Below are 13,725 nucleotides of genomic sequence, written 5' to 3' on the forward strand. Positions count from 1 at the left end.
ACCCTTAATGCTAAACATAACCCTAAATCTTAGTCTCATCCTAATTCTCACCCTAACCCTTTTCCTCACCCTAACCCTAATCCTAACCCTCACACTAGCCCTAACCCTCAAGCTAACCCTCACTGTCACCCTAACCCTAACCCTCACCTACACCCCAACCCTCACCCTCACCCTAAAAATCACCCTAACCCTAACCCTCAGCCTAAAAATCACCCTAACCCTAACCCTCAGCCTAAACCTAACCCTAACCCTCACCTTAACCCTAACCCTTACCTTCAACCTCAGCCTCAGCCTAATCCTCACCCTAAACCTAAACTTAACCCTTTCCTAACCGAAAACCGCACCCTCACCCTAACCCTCATCCTAACCTTCGCCCTCACCCTAGCCCTCACCTTAAGCCTAACCCTAACCCTAACCCTCAACCTCAACCTCATCCTCAACCTCAGCCTCACCCTAAACCTAATCCTAAACCTAAACCTCACCCAAACCCTCACGGTAACCATAACAGTAAACCTAATGCTAACCCTAAACCTGAACCTCACCTTAACCCTAATCCTATCCCTTACCCTAACCCTAACCCTAAGCCTAATGCCATACCTAACCCTAACCCTCACACTAAGACTAATGCTAACCCTAATACTCAACCACAACCTAAACATCACCCTAACACTTACCCTCATCCTAACCCTCACCTTAACCCTAAACCTGAACCTAATCCTCATCCAAACACTCACCCTAACCCTTACACTAACCCTATGCTTCACCCTCACCCTAACCCTCACCATATCCCTTATACTCACACTAACCCTAACCCTAACCCTACACCTCACACTAACGCTAACCCTTAACTCAACCCTAACCCTATCCCTCACCCTAACCCTAAACCTAACCCTCATCCAAATGCTCACCCTAACCCTAACACTAACCTTATCCCTCACCCTCACCGTAACCCTCACCCTAACGCAAACCCTCACCCTAACCCTTAACCTAACCCTAACACTCAACCTAAAACTAACATAACACTAATGCTAACCCGAACCTTCACCATCACCCAAACCGACACCCTCACACTAACACTCAGCTAATCCTCATCCTAACCCTAACATTACCTAATCAAGACCCTCACCCTCACACTCACCTTCACCCTAACCCTCACCCTCACCCGAGCCCTCACCCTAACCATAACCCTAACACTAAACCTCACCCTCATCCTCAACCTCAGCCTAACGGTATCCCTATCCCTAATCCTAACTGTCACCCTCAACCTAAGTCTAACCCTAACACTCAACCCTCACCCTAAGCCTCACCCTAACCCTAACGCTAACCCTAACCCTCACCCTCATCCTAGCGCTCAACATAACCCTAACTGTAATCCTAAATCTAACCCTAAACCTCATCTTCACCCTCACCCTCACCCTCACCTTCAGCCTAATCCTATCCCTAACCCTAATACTAACTCTAAACCTAAACCTAACCCTACCTCTACTCCTAAACCTAGCCCTCACCCTCACTCATACCCTCAACCTCAGCCTAACCCTAACCCTAATCCTAAACCTAACCCTCACACTCACACTCACCCTTACCCTAAACGTAATCCTCACCCTCAACCTAAGTGTAACCCTAAACCTCACCCTCACCCTAACCCTTAACATCCCCCGAAACCTAACCCTAACCCTAACCCTTAAACTACCCCTCAGCCCAACTCTAACCCTCACCCTCAACCCAAACCTGATGCTAACACAAATGCTCACTCTCAACCTAAGCCTCAGCCTAACACTTACCCTCACCATAACCCTATCCCTCCCGTCTCCCTAACACTCACCCTAACCCCTCCCCTCACCCTAACCCTCACCCTAACCCAAAGCCTAACCCTAATCCTAACCTTCACCCTAAACCTCACCCTAACACTCACCCTAACCCTATTAACCCTCACCCTCAAACTCACCCTAACCCTAAACCTAAAATTAACCCTCACTCTCACCTTAACTATCATCCTAACCCGTACCCTCGCCGTAAACCTAACCTTAACCCGAACCCTAAAACTCAACCTAAACCTAACCCTAACCCTAATGCTAACCCTAACCCTCACCCTCACCCTAACCTGGACCCTAAACCTTACCCTTAACATCACCCTCACACTCACCCTAACCCTAACCCTTACCCTCACCATAACCCTATACCTCACTCTCAACCTAAACCTCACCCTAAACCTTATGCTCACCCTAACCCTCACCCAACCCTAACCCGAACCCTAACCCACACCCTAACCCCCACACTAACCTTCACCCTAACCCTAACGCTAACCCTAACCCTCACTCTCAACCTAACCCTCATCCTAACCCTTATCCTCACATTAACCCTAACCCTAACCGTAACCCTCACACTAAGCCTAACCCTCAACCTAACGGTAATCCTCACCCTAAACATAACCCTAACCCTTACCTAACCGAAACCCTAACCCTGACCCTCACCCTCACCCTCATCCTAACCCTAATAGTACCCTAACTCTTATCCTCACCCTAAATCTAACCCTAACCCTAATCCTCATGGTCACCCTCCCACTCACGCTCACCCTCACCCTAAACCTCATGCTCAACCTAACCCTCACCCTAACCCTCAACGTCACCTAAACACCCTAACCTTAACCCTCATGCTAACCCTAACCCTTACCCTACCCTAACCCTAACCCTAACCCTAACACTAAACCTCGCCCTAAACCTTATGCTAACCCTAACTCTCATCCTCACCCTAATCCTCACCCTAACCCTTATCCTCACACTAACCCTAACCCTAACCCTCAGCATCACCCTAACCCTAAACCTAAACCTAAAACTAACGCTCACCCTGGACCTAACCCTTAACCTTACCCTAAAACTAAACCTCACACTAACCCACACCCTAACCCTCACCCTAAACTTAAACCTCACCCTCACCCTCACCCTAAACCTAACCTTTACCCTCAACCTCACCCTCACCCTAACCGAAACCCTAACACTCACCCCAAACCTAACCCTCAACCTAACCCTAACTCTAACCCTCACCCTCAACCTAACCCTAACCCTAATTCTAACCGTAAACCTCACCCTAACCCTAACACTAAACCTAACCTTAACTCTTACTTTCATCCTAAACCTCACCCTAAAACTTTTCCTCACACTAACCCGAACCCTAACCTCACACTAACCCGAACCCTCACCCTAACCCTAACCCTAACCCTAACCCTCACCCTGAACCTAACCCTAACCCTTTTCCACACCCTCACCCTGACCCTCACCGTCACCCTAACCCTCACCCTAAAACTAACCCTCAACTATACCCTAAAACTCACCATCACCCTCACCCTCACCCTCACCCTCATCCTAAACATCACCCTAACGCTAACCCTCAGCCTAACCCTAACCCTAAACCTCACCTTAACACTAACGCTCACCTTCAACCTCACCCTCAGCCTAATCCTCACCCTAATCTTAAACCTAACCCTTTCCTAACCGAAAACCGCACCCTCACCCTAACCCTCGCCCTCACCCTAGCCCTCACCCTAAGCTAAACCCTAACACTAACCCTCAAACTCAACCTCATCCTCAACCTCAGCCTCACCCTAACCCTAAACCTAATCCTAACCCTAATCCTCACCCCCACCCTCACTCTAACGCTAACCTTAAACCTAATGCTAACCCTAAACCTCACCCTCAACTTTACCCTAGTCCTAAACCTCAACCTCAACCTAACCCTAACCCTAATGCTATACCTAAACCTAACCCTCACCTTAAGACTAATTCTAAGCCTAATACTCAACCTCACCCGAAACCTCACCCTAACACTTACCCTCAGCCTACTTCTCACCCTAACCCTAAACCTAAACCTAACCTTCACCAAACAGTCACCCTAATCCTTACACTAACCCTATCCCTCACCCACACCCTAACCCTCACCCTAACACTTATCCTCACACTAACCCTAAACGTAACCCTAAACCTCACACTAACTCTAATCCTCTCCCTAAAACTAACACTAAACCTCCTCCTAACCCTAACCCTAAACTCAACCCTAACCCTGACCCTCACCCTAAACCTAATCCTAACCCTCACCCAAACGCTCACCCTAACCCTAACACTAAACCTATCCCTCACTCTCACCCTAACCCTCACCCTAACGCTTACCCTGACACTAACCCTAAAAATCAAACTAAACCTAACCCTCACCCTAACCCTAACCATAATCCTCACCCTAACTCTCATCCTAACCCTAACCCTAACCTTCAACCTATCCCTAACCCTAAACATTACCCTAAGCCTAACCCTCACCCTCACCCTCACCCACACCCTCAGCCAAACACTAACACTAACCCTAATCCTAACCCTAACACTCACACTCACACTCAACCTAACTTGAACCCTAACCATAAACCTAACTCTCACCCTATCCATAAACCTATCCCTAACACACACCCTAACCCTAAACCTCACCCTAACCTTAACCCTAATCCTCACCCTAACTCTAACCCTCACCCTAATCTCAACTTAACCCTAACGCTAACACTAACCCTGACACTCACCCTAAACCTCACCCTAACTGATAGGCTCACCATAACCCTAAGGGTAACCATAACCCTAATCCTCACACTCAATCTGACCCTAAACCTCACCCTATCACTCACACTAACCTTAACACTCACCCTCAAATTAACACTCACCGTCACCTTAACCCTCACCCTAAACCTAACCGTAACCCATACCCTAACACTCACACTCACCCTCACCCTCATCCTCACCTTCACCCTAACCCTAACCCTAACTCTCACCCCAACCATAACCCTCACCCTAACCCTAACTTTAACCCTCACACTCACCCTAACCCTAACCCTAACCCTTAACCTACCCCTCAACCTAACCCTTAATCAAACCCTAACCCTCACTCTCACCCTAATCCTCAACATAACCCTAACCATAACCCTCACCCTAACCCTCACCCTCACCCTAACCCTAACCCTAACCCTCTCCCTCACTCTAAACCTCACCCTAACCCTAAAACTCACCCTAATCTGAAACCTCACCAACACCCTAACTCTCACCCTCACCCGAATCCTCACTCTCACCCTAACCTTCACCAACAACCTAACCCATACCCTTACCCGAACCCTCATTCTCACCCTCAGCCTCACCCTAAACATCACCCTAACCCTAACCCTCACCCTAACCCTAACCCTCACCCTCACCTTAAACCTCACCCTCACCCTAATCCTCACCCTAAACCTAACCCTAACCCTTTCCAAACCGAAAACCTCACCTTCACACTAACCCTCACCCTAGCCCTCAACCTCACCCTAGACCTCACCCTAAACATAACGGTAAACTTAACCCTCACCTTCACGCTCACCCTAATGCTCACCCTCACCCTCAGCCTCACCCTAAACCTACACCTAATCCTAACCCTAACCCTGACCCTCACCCTCACTCTAACCCTAAACTCCACCCTAACCCTAACCCTTACCCTAATGCTAACCCTAACCTTCAACCTCTCCCTAACCGTAACACTCAACCTAAACCTAACCCTAACCGTAATGCTAACCCTAACCCTCACCCTCACCCTAACCGAAACCCTAACACTCACCCCAAACCTAAACCTCAACCTAACCATAACTCTAACCCTCACCCTCAAGCTCACCCTAACCCTAACTCTAACCTTAAATCTCACACTCACCCTAACACTAACCCTAAACCTAACCCTAAATCTCACCTTAACACTAACCCGAAAACCTCACCCTGGCCCTCAGCCTAACCCTAACCCTAACCCTAACCCTCATCCTAATAATCACCCTAACCCTCACCCTAACCCTCACCCTCACCCTCACCCTAACCCTAATCCTAACCCTAACCCTCAACCTAACCCTAACCCTTACCCTCAACATAACCCTTACCCTAAACGTCAACCTAACCATAAACTTAACCCGAACCCTAACTCTCACCCTAACCCTAACCCTAAACCTCACCCTAACCCAAACCCTAAACCTCACCCTCACCCTAGCCCTCACCCTAACCCTAATCCTAAACTTAACACTAATCCTAACCCTCCAACTAACGCTTACCCTAAAACTCACCCTAACCCTAACCCTCACCGTCAACCTCACCCTCATCCTAAACCTAAGCCTAAGCCTAAACCTAACGCTAACACACACACTCAACTTAACCCTAACCCTAATCCTAAACCTAACCCTAACCCTAACCCTCCTACTAACTCTCACCCTAACCCTAAACCTGACACTAACCCTAACCCTAACCCTCAACCTAACCCTCACCCTAACCCTAACTTTAACCCTAAACCTCACCCTCACTCAAAACCTAACTATAACCCTAATGCAAACCCTAAACCTCACCCTAACCCTAACCCTAAACCTCACCCTCACCCTCACTGTAACCTTAACACTAAACCTAACACTAACAATAACCCTAATTCTAATCCTAACCCTCAACCTAACCATAACCCTCACCCTAACCCAAACCCTGACCCTAACACTTACCCTCACCGTAACACTAACCCTAACCCCAACTCTAACCCTCACACTAACCCTAACCTCACCCTAACCCGAAACCCAACCTTCAACCTAACCCTAACCTTTATGCTCAACGTAACCATAACCCTAACCCTAAACCTCACCCTAACCATACCCCTCACACTAACCCTAAACCTCATCCTAAAACTTACCCTCACCCTAACACTAACCCGAACCCTAATCCTAAACCTCACCCTCACCCTCACTGTAACTGTAACTCTAACCGAAATGCTAACAATAACCCTAATCCTAACCCTAACCCTCACCCTAACCATAAACCTCCTCCTAACCATAACCCCCACCCTAACACTTACCCTCACCCTAACACTAACCCTAACCCTAACACTAACCCTCACACTAACCCTAAACCTCACCCTCACCTTAAACCTCACCTTAACCCTAACCCTCATCCTCAGTCTAAACCTCACACTAACCCTAACATTTATCCTCAATTTAACACTCACACTCAGCCTAAAACTAACCCTCAACCTAACACTAACCCTCACCCTTATCATAACCCTCACCCTCAGCCTAACCCTCACCTTTACACTTACCATCACCCCCACCCTAAACCTCACCCTAACCCTAACCCTGACCCTAACCCTAAATCTACCCCTAAACCTCACACTCACCCTAACCCTAAACCTAACCCTAACCTTAATGCTTACCCTAACACTAACCCTAACCCTCAACCTAACCCTAACCCTCACGCTCACCACAACCCTAACCCTTTCCCTCACCCTAACCCTAATCCTACGCCTAAACTTCATCCAAACCCTGCCTCTAACACTTACCCTAAACCTCACACAACCCTAACCCTTACCCTCAACCTCAGCCTCAGCCTAAACCTAAGTCTAAGGCTAACCCTCACCATAACCCTCACACTCACCTACACACTAACCCTAATCGTAAACCTAACCCTATCCCTAAAACTCAACCCAACCCTCACCCTCACCCTAACCCGAACACTAACCTTAACCCTAATCCTCACCCTAAACCTAACTCTAACCCTAAACCTCACCCTCACCCTAACCCTAACCCTAACCGTAAAACTAAAGCTCACCGTAAAACTCAGCCTAAACCTAACCCTCACCCTCACCCTCAACCTAATCGTAACTCTAACCCTAACCCTAACAATAACACTAAACCTAACCGTAAACATAACCCTAACCCTCACCCTAACCCAAATCATTACCCTAACCATAAACCTCACCCTAACCCTCACCCTAACCTTCACCCTCACCCTCACCCTCATTGTAAGTCTAACCCTAACCCTAACAATTACACTAATCCTAACACTAAACTTAACACTAACCCTAATCTCAAAACTCACCCTCACCCTAACCCTAAATCTAACCCTCACCCTCAACCTAACACTAACCTGCATGTCACGGTAACCCTAACTCTCATCCTAACCCTCACCCTAACCCTAAAACTCACCCTAACAGTAAACCTAAACTTCACCATCACCCTAGCCCTCACCCTAACTCTTATCCTAACCCTAATCCTCATCCTAACCCTCATCCTAAGCCTAACCCCCACCCTAACCCTAACCCTAAACCTCAAACTAACCCTAACCCTCACGCTTACTGTAACCTTAACCCTAACCCTAACACTCACCCTAAACCTCACCTTAAACCTCACTCTAAGCCTAACCCTCACCCTCACCCTCAACTTCAGAATAACCCTAACAATAATCCTAACCCTAACCCTCACCCTAACCATAAACCTCTCCCTAACCCAAACCTGCACCCTAAAACTTACGCTCACCCCAACACTAATCCTAACCCTAACACTAACCCTCATACTAACCCTAACCCTAACCCTAACCCTAAACCTCAACCTAACCCTCAAACTCACCATAACCCTAACCCTAACTCTAACACTCACCCTCACCCAAAGCCTTCCCCTAACCCTATATCTAACCCTAAACCTCACCCTCACAATAACCCTAAAAATAACCCTAAACATAAACCCACACTAACCCTAACACTAACCCTCACCCCCACCCTCACCCTCAGAGTAACTCTAACCCTAACCCTAACAATAACACTAACCCTAATCCTTACCATCCCCCTAACCCTAATCCTCACCCCCACCCTCACCCTCAGCCTAACCCTCAGCCTAAGCCTAACGCTCACCCTAACCCTCACACTCACCCTCAACTGAACCCTAATGCTAAACCTAAACCTATCCCTAAACATCAAGCGAACCCTCATCCTCACACTAACCCTAAACTTAAACCTACCCCTAACCCTTCCCCAATCCTAACTCTATCCCTAAACCTCACCCTCACCCTAACCCTAACCCTAACCTTAACCCTAAACCTCACTCTAAACCTCACTCAAACCCTTACCCTCACCCTAACCCTCAACCTACCCTTAACTCTAACTCTAACCCTAACAATAACACTAACCCTAAAACTAACACTAACCATAACCCTCACCCTCAGCCTCACCTTCACCGCAAACTTAACCCTAACAATAAAATTAACAATAACCCTAAACCAAACAACAACCCTAACCCTAACCCTCACCCTAACCCTAACACTAACCCTAACCCTAAATCTCACCCTAAACCTGCCATTAAACCTAAGTCTAACCCTAAACCTCACCCTCACCCTAACCCTAACCCTAACCCTAACCCTAACCCTAATCCAAAACCTCACCCTAAACCTCACCCTAACCCTAACACTAACCCTCACCCTAATCCTAAGGTTAACCCTAAACCTCAACCTAACCCAAACCCCCAAGCTCACCGTAATCCTAACCCCAAACCTCACCCTAACCCTGCCCCTAAACCTAACGCTAACCCTAAACCTCACCCTCACCCTAACCCTAAACCTAACCCTAATCCAAAACCTCACCCTAACCCTCACCCTAAACCTAAACCTCACCCTCACCCTCACCCTAACCCTAACCTTTACCCTATCCCTAACACTACCCCTCAACCCTCACCCTCACCCTAACCCTAACACTAACCCTCACCCTAAACCTAACCCTAACCCTAACCCTCACCCTAAACCTAAACCTAACCCTCATCCTAAACCTAAACCTTACCTGATACCTAACCCTAACGCTAAACCTAACCATAACCCTAACCCTCACCCTCAACCTTACCCTCAACCTAACCCTAAACCTAACACTAACCCTTACCCTAACCCTAACCAGAATCCTAACCCTAACCCTCACCGTCACCATCACCCTCACCCTAACCCTCAATCTCAAACTCACCTTCACCCTAACCCTCAAACTAAACCAAACCCTCACCCTAACCCTAACAATCTCCCTAACACTAACCCTACTTTCACCCTAACCATAACACTAAAGGTCACCCTAACCCTAACCCTCACCCTCACCCTCACCCTCTGCCTAACACTAACTGTAACCCTAATCCTAACCCTAACTCTCACCCTCATACTCACCCTAACTCAAACCCTAACCCTAAACATAACCCTATCCCTAATTCTCATCCTAACCCTAACACTAATCCTCAATCTAACCCTAACCTTCACCCTCACCCTAACCCTAACCCTATCCCTCCCCATAACCCTAACCTTAACCCTTACCGTAACCCTCACCCTCAGCCTAAACCTCACCTTTACCATTACCGTCACCCCCACTCTAACCCTCACCCTAAGCCTAACACTCACCCTAACCTTATCTCTACCCCTAAACCTCACCCTCACCCTAATCTTAACTCTAAGCCTAACCCTAACATTAACACTAACCCTAACCCTTACCATCACCCTAACCATAATCCTCACCGCCACCATCACCCTCAGACAAACCCTAAGCCTAAGACTAAGCCTCACCCTAACCCTCACACTCCCCCTCACCCTAACCCTAATCCTAAACCTAACCCTATCCCTAAACCTCAACCTAACCCTCACCCTCATCCTAACCCTAACCCTAAACATCACCCTAACCCTCCCCTCAACCCTAACTCTAAACCTAAACCTCACCCTCACCCTAAACCTAACCCTAACCCTAAACCTAAACCTCACCCTAAAACTCACCCTAACCCTAACACTCACCCTCACCCTCAACCTAATTTAACTCTAACCCTAACCCTAACAATAACACTAACCATAACCATAACCATAAACATAACCATGACCCTCACCCTCAGCCTCACCCTCACCGCAAACTTCAACCTAACCATAACACTAACAATAACACTAACACTAACCCTAAACCTAAGCCTCACCCTAACCTTAACACTAACCCTAACCCTAAACCTCACCCTAACCCTGCCCCTAAACCTGACTCTAACCCAAAACCTCACCCTAACCCTAACCCTCACCCTGACCATAACCCTCACCCTAACCCAAACCCTCACCCTAACACTAACCCTAACCCTAACACTAACCCTCAAACTAACCCTAACCCTAACCCTAAACCTCAACCTAACCCTCAACCTCACCATAACCCTAACACTCACCCTCACCTTAACCCTCCCCTTAACCATATATCTAACCCTAAACCTCACCCTCACAATAGCCCTAACAATAACCCTAAACCTAAACCTCACACTAACCCTAACACTAACCCTCACCCCCACCCTCACACTAAGAATAACTCTAACCCTAACCCTAACAATAACACTAACCATAACCATAACCATAAACATAACCATGACCCTCACCCTCAGCCTCACCCTCACCGCAAACTTCAACCTAACCATAACACTAACAATAACACTAACACTAACCCTAACCCTAAGCCTCACCCTAACCTTAACACTAACCCTAACCCTAAACCTCACCCTAACACTGCCCCTAGACATAACTCTAACCCTAAACCTCACCCTAAACCTCACCCTAACCCTATCCCTAACCCTCACCCTATTCCTAAGCCTAACCCTAACCCTCAACCTAACCCTAACCCTCAGGCTCAACGTAACCCTAACCCTAAACCTCACCCTAACCCAACATTAACCAGAATCCTAAATCTCACCCTAATCCTACCCCTAACCTTTACCCTAACCCTAAACCTCACCCTCACCCTCTCCCTCACCCTAACCCTTACCCTAATCCAAATCCTAACACTAAGCCTAAACCTCACTCTCACCGTAACGCTCACCGTATCCCTAACTCTAACACTAACCCTAACCCTAACCCTCAGCCTCAGCCTCAACCTAACCCTAACTCTAACCCTAAACTTCACCCTCTCCCTATCCCTAACACTAAACCTAAACCTAAACCTCACCCTAACCCTAAGCCTAAATCTCACCGTCACCCTAGCCTTCACCCTAACCCTAATCCGAACCCTAACCCTCATCCTAACCCTCACCCTAACACTAACCCTAACCCTCACCTTCACCCTCACCCTAAACATAACCCTAATCCTAACCCTCAACCTAACCCTAACCATCACCCTCACTGTAACCCTTACCCTAATCCTCACTCTAACCATAAACTTAACCAGAACCCTAACTCTCACCCTAACCCTAACCCTAACCCTCACCCTAACAATAACCCTCACCCTCACCCTCACCCTCAGCCTAACGCTAACACTAACGCTAACCCTAAACCTCACACTCACCCTAAACCTAACCCTATTCTTAATCCTAAACCTATCCCTAAACCTCACCCTCACCCTAACCCTCACCTTAAGCCTAACCCTAACATTAATCCTAACCCTAAACCTAACACTAAACCTCACCCTAACACTAACCCTAACCATCACCCTAACCCTAAGCCTCACCCTAACACTAACCTTAACCCTCATCCTCACCCTACACCTCACCCTAATCCTAATCCTCATCCTGACCCTAAACCTCACACTAACCCTAACACTAATCCTCAATCTAACCCTCACCCTCACCCTAACCCAAACCCTATCCCTCCCCCTAACCCTAACCCTAACCCTTAGCGTAACCCTCACCCTCAGTCTAAACCTCACCTTTACCCTTACCGTCACCCCCACCCTAACCCTTACCATCACCCTAACCTTAATCCGTACACCCACCATCACCCTCACTCTAACCCTCACACTCCCCCTCACCCTAACCCTAATCCTAAACCTAATCCTATCCCTAAATCTCAACCTAACCCTCACCCTCATCCTAACCCTAACCCTAAATCTCACCCTAACCCTCTCTTCAACCCTAACTCTAACCCTAAATCTCACACTCACCCTAACCCTAACCCTAACCCTAAACCTCACCCTAAAAATCAGCCTAACCCTAACACTCACACTCACCCTCAACCTAACCTTAATTCTAACCCTAACCCTATCAATAACACTAACACTAACCCTAATCATAACCATAACCATAACCCTCACCCTAACCCTAACTCTCACCCTCACCCTCACCCTCAGAATAACCCTAAACCTAACATTAACAATAATCCTAAACCTAACCCTCAACCTAACCATAACCCTCACCCTAACACTAACCCTAACCCTAACACTAACCCTCACACTAACCCTAACCCTAACACTAAACCTCAACCTAACCCTCAACCTCACCATAACCCTAACACTCACTCTCACCTTAACCCTCCCCTTAACCCTATATCTAACCCTAAACTTCACCCTCACAATACCCCTAACAATAACCCTAAACCTAAACCTCACACTAACCCTAACACTAACCCTCACACCCACCCTCACACTAAGAGTAACTCTAACCCTAACCCTAACAATAAAACTAACACTTACCCTTACCATCCCCCTAACCCCAATCCTCACACCCACCCTCACCCTCAGCCTAACCCTCAGCCTAAGCCTAAACCTTACCCTAACCCTCACACTCACCCTCACCTGAACCCTAATCCTAAAACTAACCCTATCTCTAACTCTACCCATAAAACTCACCCTCACCCTAAACTTAACCCTAAACTTCAATCTAAACCTCACCCTAAACCTAACCCTCACCCTAACCCTCAACCTACCCTTAACTCTAACCCTAACCCTAACAATAACCCTAACCCTAACCATAACCATAACCCTCACCCTCAGCCTCACCCTCACCTCAAACTTAACCCTAACCATACCACTAACAATAACCCTAACCCAAACAATAACCCTAACCCTAACCCTAACCCTAACAATCACGCTCACTTTAACCCTAACCCTCACACTCACCCTAACCCTTACCCTAAACCTAATCCTAACACTAAGCCTAACCATCACCCTCACCCTAATCCTCACTGTAACCCTATCTCT

The sequence above is a fragment of the Dipodomys merriami genome, unplaced genomic scaffold (assembly GCF_024711535.1).
Source record: "Dipodomys merriami isolate MVZ:Mamm:240054 unplaced genomic scaffold, mDipMer1.0.p SCAF_90, whole genome shotgun sequence".
In the NCBI taxonomy this organism is placed as follows: domain Eukaryota; kingdom Metazoa; phylum Chordata; class Mammalia; order Rodentia; family Heteromyidae; genus Dipodomys; species Dipodomys merriami.